Here is an 11,328-nt window from a genome sequence, read left to right on the forward strand (position 1 = left end):
AACCCTTAGATTTATACAGGGTACCAATCTCGGCAGAAACACCAGACCAGTGACTTGTGGGTGAAGACATGATCATAAAAAATTAGCACGATCCTATATTCTAAACTTTCAGCTCGAACTGCTAAAGGGATTAATCCACAATCATTTATTCGATCTGCATTTCTATCTGCATATTATATTTTCCAAAGAGAGTTTGCATCTGTTAGGAAGAGCAGCAGCTTACTTGGAAAGTTATATTCAAAGAAGGCTAATAAATTATTTACCCTCAAACTGGACTGAAGGTACTGTAAATTTCTCTCCTGTACAGGGGCTCTTCATCCGTTAGATGAAGAGTTGGAAAGGATCTTAGAGGTCATCTAGTCCAACCCCCTGCTCCCGCAGGAGACCAGTACTAGGGATTCGAACCACCAAACTACCAACCTTTCTGATCGACAAGCTCAGTGTCTTAGCTCCTGAGCCACTTAGTCTTGAAGTAGAAGTAGAACTTGAAGTTCTACTTGAAGTAGAACTGAGTTTGTGCCAGAATGCATTGATGAAAATCAAGCTATTGTAAATCTTTTTAATGTTGTTTCTGCAATATAAAGGTAAAGGTAAAGGTTCCCCTTGTACATACATGCTAGTCGTTCCCGACTCTAGGGGGCAGTGCTCATCTCCGTTTCAAGGCCGAAGAGCCAGCACTGTCCGAAGATATCTCCATAGTCATGTGGCCGGCATGACTAAATGCCAAAGGCGCACAGAACGCTGTTCCCTTCCCACCAAAGATGGTCTCTATTTTTCTACTTTACGTGCTTTCGAACTGCTAGGTTGGCAGAAGCTGGGACAAGTAATGGGAGCTCACCCATTACGCGGCACTAGGGATTTGAACCACTGAACTGCCGACCTTTCAATCAACAAACTCAGTTTCTTACCCACTGAGCCACCACATCCCCCTTCTGCAATATAGTTATCTTTAAAAAAAACAACACCTTCATCTAATAGAAGAGGGTTAGGCAATATACTGGCATGGATTACATATAGTTGTCAGGAATAAAGGATCAAGACCATATGTTAAATTGCAGTTCAGAAGACTGATTACTCAAGTCTATGCTCAAGAATCTAGTCCACTAAAGTTCAGTAATACATTGGCACCACATCAGGGTCAACAAAATTCAAGGGGAGCTGAACTTGGACTGCTTGTGGCAACGTAATGACTCTAAGTTGATGACACACCTAACTCCGCCTCCAGTTCTGCCTGCTCTTCTCCTACAGTAGATCCCCAAGTGCCTTATCTGCAGCCCCTAGAACAGTGGTGGGTTTCTACTGGTTCGTCTCGGTTCGGGCGAACCAGTAGTGGTGGTGGCGGGAGGCTCCGCCCACCCACCCAGATGTCATCACGGACCCTTTGCATATGCGCAGAAGTGCTGCTCATGAGTGAAGCAAGCGCGCATATGCACACTCACAATTCCAAACCAGTAGCAAAGGTAAATACTACTGCCCTGGAAACCCACCTTCCATGGCAGAAATGTGGTGACATATCAATCATGTCACTTCTCACTGGTTTCCAGAAAAAAATTGGAGAGATAAGGTGAGCTAAACTGGTAAGAGACATCGATAACCACAAAACATCCCCATTTTAAAAAATAAATAAATAAAAAGATAAGATATTGTGGCTTGGTTCTCACATTACATTTAACCAGTGGTGGGATTCAGCCAGTTCGCACCTATTCGGGAGAACCGGTTGTTAACTTTCTAAGCAGTTCGGAGAATCGCTTGTTGGAACAAGTCTTATTTTGTTTTTTCCCCACTTTACAAGGCTAATCCTGTAAGGAACTGAAACATTCTGGTATTGTTTCTAGCTTAATCTTTATCGCCCTGCTTACAGAAACTACCTCTCTGGTTAACCCTTATTACATTGTAATAGCTAAGGCGAAACACCCATCGATGTGCGTGACTTTGAGTTGGAGACGCCCACATGGCCACATGACCACCGAGCCGCGCCTACTCAGCTGGTCATTAGGTCAGAGAACCGGTTGTTAAATTATTTGAATCCCACCACTGCATTTAACAGGATTAAAGTGGAGATGTTGTGTTGGATGAAGACAGTCCTTCAACCAATACTAGAGCGGACCATGCAATTTTAAGCCACAGTGGCACGTGGTCATTTGCCTTTCCCTGATCAGCCACATTGTGGGAGGTCCAAATCCAGCCAACCATTTCCAAACTGTGTCCAAACTCTGCCCGTTCACTCCTCCCAAGGAAGTGGAGGAAATGCAAAGCAGTTGAAAAAGCAACGCTTTCCCACTGCAAAGCCTGCTGCCCAAGCCGGCCACCTCCCAGAAAATGATGGGCTGCAGTGCCCGAAACCCACTCAATTGCTGCCAGTGATATAGCAATTTCCCAGTTTGAAGGTTTGTGGGATCCAAAGTAAGGCTGGAGGAAATAAGTGGGGACTCTGCCTTTTCCAAAAGGATGGCTATTGTGCTGTATGTAATCCAGCAGAGAAGCCTTATAACTAGATTAGTAGATGACAAGTGGAACCTATTGGATGAAGAAAGCCACTGTCACAACTCGCCCAGCCTCTAGGTTCTGCCTGCTGACAGTGACATTAAACACTAGACAAACCATCTAGTCTCTAGTCATAACAAGGCTGCCTGCCCTGCTACACCAGCTTCAGATTCTCTCCCCTTCTCCCTCCCTTCTCCTTCCCTCTCTTTGATCACACCTACATGCTTTGTTCTTTGCCACTCTTGACTTGGGGATTATTTAGATGCAAATCCATCACATCTAATATAAATTGCCCTTCTCTTCAAATGCAATCGATTTAGAAAGCATGCAAGCAAAAAAAAAAAACTAAGCAGTTTCAGATTTTTTTGCAAGTGTCCATGACATGGTAGCCTTTAAGTGACTCAAAGCTATTTTCCCAGCTGTCAAGCTGCCAGGCAATTTCCTTGCCATAAACTCCCACCCAAGGCAGCTGACCATCACTTCCCATCTGGGGCACACAGGCAAGGAAGCGAATGTAATCCTCCCTGCTTTACTGTTCAAGCTAATGCCAGATGCTTTTCATGGTTTTGTTAACAATGACCAAGAAAGAGCAAAATTGCTTGGAGTGAAGCATTAGGGCAAAGGGTGGGAAGAAAGAGATGGTGTGTAAATAAATATTATCGCTGTGAAAAGACAATATTTAAATGCAGCATCTGACTTTTCAAATGCCTTACCAAACAAGTCCTCCACAAAACCATTTAACAAAAACAGCAGGGAAAGAAAAGAGCTGTAAAACCATGATACTCCATGAAGGATTACGAAAATAGAGGTCATTGCTGGAAAGAGAAATGCAAATACAACTTGAAAAGCTTCTCACATTTGTAAATACATTGAGAAGAATTCATTCCTTCTGTCTTTGCTATCACAGGATATTTTTTTACAGGCTTTTGGGGGTGGGTGGGTGAGTGAAGGAAACAGGACAGAAAACAAATAACCTGCCATCATATTTGATGGAAGCTTCTAAGCTGAGTTATTGTAATCAACCCATTCCATTTCTGGAAGCAATTGTCTTCTGAGGACAGCAGGCAAAATAAAGACTCTCTCAAACCAAATAAGAAATAGGACACTCAGAAATTTTTACTCACTTGGATAAATCTTGCAGTGATATTGGGGTGTGCATTCCCCCCCCTTTTTTTTTTGTAATAACAGAGATGGACAATGTTTGGTGGCTAGCATCTCTCAGAGATGCACTTGGTAGCCCAATACAGATTAACAGAGTTGGAAGGGATCTTGCAGGTCATCTAGTCCAACCCCTTGCCCAAGCAGACCCTACATCAATGTTACAAAGATCGTATGAGCTTCAACATATGGACTAAAGAAAAAACATTTCATTTTTTTCTAAGTTTGGGGACTCCTTTTTTAAAAGCCATGTTTTATTTTAGGGTAATTTCTTTGTGTTTGTCACTTTGAAAAATCCAGCTGGTGATTTTCTGACAATCTCACCTTTCTAATGATACATAATCTACATAGAAATCACAATTTCCAGTGTTAGGATAATCAACATTATGCAAAGTTCAGGAAAGTCCAAATTAGTTTACATGAATACAGGTAGTCTTCGACTTTGTAACACTTTGCTTAGTGACCATTCAAAATTAAACGGCACTGAAAAATGTGACTTATGATCTTCTTTCAGAGTTACAACCTCTGCACCATCCCCATGATCATGTGATCAAAATTCAGTTGCTTGGCAACTGGTTCAATATTTATGACTGTTGTTGTATCCCCATGTCACATGAGATCTCCTTTTATGACTTTCTGACAAGCAAAGTCAATGGGGAAGCCAGATTCATAGTCAGTTGGAGTTGTTGTGACCCAGGCCCAAGTAGGTAGTAATAAACTTAGTCCATGGAAAAACAAACATTATTCGAACAGCTGGGAATTACTTCATTCCCAGCATTGTTCAACTCAAAGTAAAACAAATGCCTCCCAACACAAATTCCTCAGTTATCTCACAAACCTTAGTCCAATTAGGCAAACTGCCAAAGGCCCTTCCTGGCAAACATCCAGAAGCCACAAAAACAAAGACGTAGACAAAGCAGAAGATGCAGCTACAACATTGTTTTCTGGCAAAGCTGAAACGCCGGTGCTGGTCTGCTTTAAGCCTTATGGGAGGGGCCAATCATCTCTTGGCCCTACTCCTGAGTTGTCCTCTCTGCTTGAGCTGCTCTTGCCTTCTGGCAGCTCTTCTCATGCGTGCATTAGGAACAGGCTCCTTCTGTTCCTCTGCCTCACTACTATCAGTCTCTGGAGGCTCTGGAGTCCGCACCTCACTTCCCGATGGCCCTGGACTCACCTCAGCCTCATTGCTGTCCGACTCCATTGCCAGCTCCGTAGGCTGCTGACGGACCACAACAGGAGTCAGCAAACCACTGGAAAGCATTTGCACTCGCATGGTGCCATGCGCTTCCACAGCTGCCCTGTACGGCAAGTATAAAAGGATGCCATTCATGGAAAGTCTCTGTCCCTGCAGCTCAGGAGAGGTGGAGACTATGGGTCACATGCTCCTTAGATGTTCCTTTCATACGGAGATTAGGAAAAAACATATTCTGCCAATAACTGCTGGGTATCCCGGCCCTTCCGACACTCCCTATCTCCAGTAGCTGCTTAAGGACGAACAGTCCATAACTACAGTGCAGGTGGCCAGATTCTGTGCAGCAGCACTGGGGATTTGTCGCAAACACGTGTCTTCTCCACCATAGCGATGTTATACAACAATTGTGGCAAACCCTTTGTGCTGTTTAGTCCTTTCACTTTTAGCATTGAACCAGGGGTGAAATGCTTCCGGTTCAGACCAGATCAGCCGATCCGGTAGCAATGGTGGCGGGTGGTTTGGAGAATCAGTAGCAAAAATCTCCGCCCCCGCCCCCATGCCCAGCTGAGCCACGCAATCGTCAGAGCCTTTTTTTTTCCTTTTAAGAGTATTTTTTTAACAACCTCTTCGGCCAAAGAGGTTGTTATAAAAATGCTTTTAAAGAGTTAAAACAAGGCTCTGATGATTCCAGATAAGGTGCCTGATCGTCAGAGGCTTTTTTTTTTAACTTTTAAAAGCATTTTTTAAAAGGTAAAAAAGCTGAAGCCTGCTAGGCAAAAAATGAGGGGTGTAGGCAAAAAATGGGGGTGAGTGGGGGGTTTGTTTGAGAGAGAGGAAGGAAGGAAGGAAGGAAGGAAGGAAGGAAGGAAGGAAGGAAGGAAGGAAGAAAGAGAAAGAAAGAAAGAAAGAAAGAAAGAAAGAAAGAAAGAAAGAAAGAAAGAAAGAAAGAAAGAAAGAAAGAGACGGAGAGAGGGAGGGAGGGAGGGAAAAAAAGAGGAAGGAAGGACTACAGGCCTGACACTAGACACAGCTTCAGAGGATAATCCAGGGCTGGAAGGGACCTGGAAGTCATCTAGTCCAATCCTGCTCCAGCAGGACATTGTTAGTGAGTTTCTGTCTTTTGATCCCCCAGTAACACAGCCACACCCACCCAGTCACATGACCCTCCCACCAAGCCACGCCCACAGAACCGAAAGGAAAGAAATTTAGATTTCACCACTGCATTGAACCGACAATGGGCCACACAGTTTAGGGATTGCAACTATCATATAGTCAGACCATGAATAATTGATGCCGGATTTTATTATAGATTTTAGTTGTTATTTATTATTTTATGCTAGAATGTTTAAGTCATATATGCTGAGTGCTTTTATTTGTTCTGGTCTCTGGTATAAGACTGTAATAATAAATTATTGTTGTTGATGATGATTCATTTAACAACCAGGTTACTAACTGGGGCCGGAATAGCTCAGGCTGTAAGGAGCCTGTTATTAGAACACAGCTGCCTGCAATTACTGCAGGCTCGAGTCCCACCAGGCCCAAGGTTGACTCAGCCTTCCATCCTTTATAAGGTAGGTAAAATGAGGACCCAGATTGTTGGGGGGGCAATAAGTTGACTTTGTAAATATACAAATAGAATGAGACTATTGCCTTATACACTGTAAGCCGCCCTGAGTCTTCGGAGAAGGGCGGGATATAAATGTAAAAAAAAAACACTTAACAACTTCAGTGATTCATTTAACTGTGGCAAGAAAAGTCGTAGAATGGGGCAAAATCCACTTAATTAAATTCACTTAGGTATTACAAGATGCACAGGAAAGAGAGGATTGGGTTGACACCAGTGGTGAAATCCAATTTTTTTTTTACTACCGGTTCTGTGGGCGTGGCTTGGTGGGCACAGTGTGGTGTGGTGTGGCTTGGTGGGTGTGGCTGGGGAAGGACACTGCAAAATCCTCATTCCCTCCCCACTCCTGGGGGAAGAATATTGCAAAATCTCCATTTCCCCTCCACTCTGGGGCCAGCCAGAGGTGGTATTTGTCGGTTCTCCAAATTACTCAAAATTTCCGCTATCGGTTCCCCAGAACCTGTCAGAACCTGCTGGATTTCACCCCTGGTTGACACAATCTGGAATTTTTATTTTGCAGCTTGGTGTTTGGTTTGGATGAAACAATGGGTGTTGCTGAGAAATAAAGGATTTCTGAGTTAGAAGATGATGACTTGAGATTTGGGTGGCATGGAGCCTCACGATACGATAAAATCAAGGTTAATATAGATTTTAAAACATCATTATGTTGGACATCCCATGTTGAGAATCTGGAATAGATAACAATTCAGACTATGCCTGAAAACACTTTTATGGCCCCTCAGCTCAAGAAGCTTTTTATGGAAGAGAAATAATTGGCAAAGTTAAATGATTAAACAAGATCAACATATTGTAAAACATCAGAATTGCTGGAATTGTTGGAGTCAATTGATCATGCTTTCTGAATATGTAAAAATGCTAGAAAAGTTGGGGATCAAACACATACAGTGATTCAGAGGATTTTGAAGATTAATATTCAATTGAAACCAGATTATTTTTTTGCTTCTTGGGACTGAGAAACAGTTAAAAAACAGCTACGCAACACTGTTTTTAATGTTTGCTAATTGCCACAAGATTATTGTATGCACAAAAATGAAAAGATTTGGCAATACCTACAATGCTGCAATGGTTGGGGAAGGTGACAAAACTTTCTGAAATGACTAAATTGACTTGTTGGATTAGAGCAAAGACAATATCTACATTATCTGCTTTTTAGTGACAAAGAGAAAGCTTAGTTAGGGTGCCAGTTTTAATCATACCCAGGCCATCAATTAGTTCTGACACACATTTGGCCCTACAATCAAAGTTTTACAAAAGCATATTCACATGCAATCTAGGATCTCTGATCCAGTGGCTTAAATTCAGTGGTGGGATTCAAATAATTTAACAACCGGGTCTCTGCCCTAATGACCGTCTGGGTAGGTGTGGCCATGGTGGGCATGGGTAGGGGGTATGACAGGCAGCACTCAACCTCCTGCACCCCCTGGGAGCAAAAAACAAGTCGTCAGGAGGCACCAGCCTCCTGCGCCCCGTTTTGGGCCTAGTAGGCTGCCCTGCAGCTTCCTGGGAGCAAAAATGGGCCACGGGGTGACTTCTGTAAGAGGTGGGAAGGGGAGGGGTAGGGCCAGCCAGCAATTTAACGACTGGTTCTGCCAAAGTGGTGCGAACCGGTTGAATCCCACCACTGCTTAAATTTCAATCCAATATATTGTTATTTATATCCCATTAACTAGGAGATATTTGTAGGCTACTGGAACACACTCACAAGTACATATTCTATTTTTAAAAATAAATTCTTTCAAAAATATAAGCGCTGTTTTGTTTCCCAAGTACCACTCAGGTTGATATGGAACTGATAAGAGTTTGGTGTGACAGTTTAACTCCTTTTTCCCCACAGAATGAATGCATTTAAAAAAAAAAAAAGAAGCATAAATAGATGTATGCAGATAGCTGATTGACACAGATTCCTAATTACGTTTAATATTTGTTTATTTTTCCAAGAGTAAAATTCATTCTAGCTTAACGTTCAACAGATATCAGTAGTCATCAGGTTCACTTAAAATTAAGGGATTGCAGACTATAAAACAACATGAAACATTTTAACTGAGAGCAATAGCAAGCCATATTTTTAGCTCAATCATGATTAAAATAAACCAGGCTTATTAATAGCAACATGTCCTCTTTTAACTCCATCAAGGGTTACTTTTGTCATTTTTGGGGATTTCCTAATGGCTCTTGTTATCTAGATTTTGACCTATATTCTATTTTTGATGCAGATCTTCAGATATATTATGTGAAGGGAATTTGACAAAAGAATGCTTCTTTTCTCTTCTGAATGGCCTCATGAGGATTTCCAAGTGGTGACCTCCCCAGACCTTGTCTTTACATTAGACTTATTGTCCTGGGAGAAGATTCAGTTAAAGCACCCGATTCATTTCATATAGTGCTCTCCAGTTCATCTGATGACATAGTCTAATTTTTTACAATTTTATTAGGAATGCACTTTGCCGTTTGCTCAACAGTAAACAATTATTTGATCATCAGGCCGGCTCAAGGTTGGCTCAGCCTTCCATCCTTCCGAGGTCAGTAAAATGAGGACCCAGATTGTTGGGGGGCAGTATGCTGACTCTGTAAACCGCTTAGAGGAGGCTGAAAAGCATGATGAAGCGATATATAAGTATAAAGTGCTATTGCTATCAGAGCTGGGCCGCTAGATTGGGTGCTTAGATAACCACTGGAACAGGGGTGGGCTTCAAAATTTTTAGCAAGGGGTTCGCTGCCTGATTGCTGGGTGGGTGTGGCCATGATGGGTGTGGCCTACTCGGCCTCCTGCACCACAGCAGGGGAGCGTTTTTGCCCTCCCCAGGCTCCGGAGGTTTTCCTCAAGCTTCCGGGAGGGCAAAATAGCCTCCCCAGGCTCCAGATACCCTCTGGAGGCCGGAAAAGGGCTCGTTTCCCAAACTTCTGGTAGGCCCATTTTTTATTTATTTATTTTATTTATTTAATCACATTTTTATACCGCCCTATCTCCCGAGGGACTCAGGGCGGTTTACAGCCTGATAAAAACATACATATAAATACAAAATAAAACACCAATTAAAAAACTTATTAAATAAGGCCGAATATTAAAAAATTGCGATAAAAATAATAAAAATCCCTGAGACTCCATGCACGCCCTGCACTTACCTGCATCCAAAACGGGCTGTGTAGGGGCTCCTGGGAGGGGTGGGATGGGGTGGGCGGAGCCAGCCAAGGGTTTAGGGGTTCTCCGAACTGCACAGAATCTTAGCCAAAGGATCTCCTGAACCCCTCCCTGTGAACCCCCAGCAGTCCACCCCTGCACTGGAAGCTGGCTAGGGACGGTCCATCCTTGCCTTCTTCCTACCCACCGGACACTCCAAGCTCCACTGTCTCTTTGCCCTCTGGGGAAAAAAAAGACCCCCCCACCCCCTCCTTTGACTCCAGATTATGTTCCACTACCTCATCACAGTACTAGATCGAAGATTAAGGAATGCCTCCTCCTCCCCCAAGTACGCTGGCATCTGCTGAAAAATTCTGCGAGTTCTGTGTATCTATGTTTGGAGGTAATCATTTAGAAAGCAATATGTTGAGCATCAAATATGCATGCATGCACTTGTGTGGGGACAGGAACAAAATGCCGAAATGAATGGTAATTTTGCTCTGTTTCTTCAACGAAATGCACAGCCAGATTGCTTTGATATGCAGCAGGTGCAAAGCTGAGAAATTTAAGTCAGGCTCCTGTTTTTGATTTCGCATTTAGACTGTGATGAGAGGAAGGGAAGGGAAGGGATTAGGCAACATTGTGCCTAATCAGACTCTAGATGGGATGCAACATTCATGTTAGCATTTATACCTACATAAAATCATAATGTGTTTTTTTTTCTTAGAGAGAGAGAGAGAGGGAGAGAGAGAGAATATATATATTATTTGTCTTGCTATGAAAACTCACTACTAACAAGCAAAAACGGCAAGGAAACCAAAGGTTGAAATTTTTGTATTTTCCCATATGTGCTCTTGAGTAACAATTGGAGGATTCCTTGCTCCTCGCATTAAAATAGATGTTTGCATGGCAATTAATAATACACTAAAATGAAAAGTGCTCTAGCCATGAGCGCTGCCACAAATACACAATATGGCTTGGCTTTCCCTTCCTGCTTTCCCTTTTTTTCCTTTTTATTCCTATAATGAAATAAAAATGCAGGTTGTTTTGTAATGACAAATGGTTGTAGATCCTTCATTTGTCAAATTGTCCCCTCCCACAACATCTGGGTAACCGCTGTCTTGTAAATCAACAAACAGAATGCAATCAGCATTCAACAAGGAATGAGACATTTTGCTTACAGATAAATGGGCCATGACATTCCTCCACTGTGCTTCTCTCCTTTCTCAACACTAGCAATAACTAGATGGATGGATGGATGGATGGATGGATGGATGGATGGATGGATGGATGGATGGATGGATGGAATAAGCATATGGAGTTCTGTTTTTCACCATGTTCTGCAATTCTAATTTCACACAGCCTCACTTGGACCTTGTCTAAAATTAATTGCATAGGCTATTGCCTAAAATCAAATAAATGAACCAGTATAACTGTTTTCAATGTTTTTTGGGCAGTGGCACATTTGCTCTGGTTGCTTATTGTTGCTGACAAACAATTTCCAAGGGTTGCCATTTAGGATTAAATTGTCATCAAAAGATCAGTCTAAATCAGGGATCTCAAACCTTGGCAACTTTAAGACTTGTGGACTTTAAGTCCCAGAATTCCTCAGCCAGCTAGCTGAGGAATTCTGGGACTTGAAGTCCACAAGTCTTAAAATTGCCAAGGTTGGAGACCCCTGGTCTAAATACCATTATTGTGAGGGAGAAGTAAGTGGATGGAAATGGCTTA

Source organism: Ahaetulla prasina, chromosome 12 (genome assembly GCF_028640845.1).
Source record: "Ahaetulla prasina isolate Xishuangbanna chromosome 12, ASM2864084v1, whole genome shotgun sequence".
In the NCBI taxonomy this organism is placed as follows: Eukaryota; Metazoa; Chordata; class Lepidosauria; order Squamata; family Colubridae; genus Ahaetulla; species Ahaetulla prasina.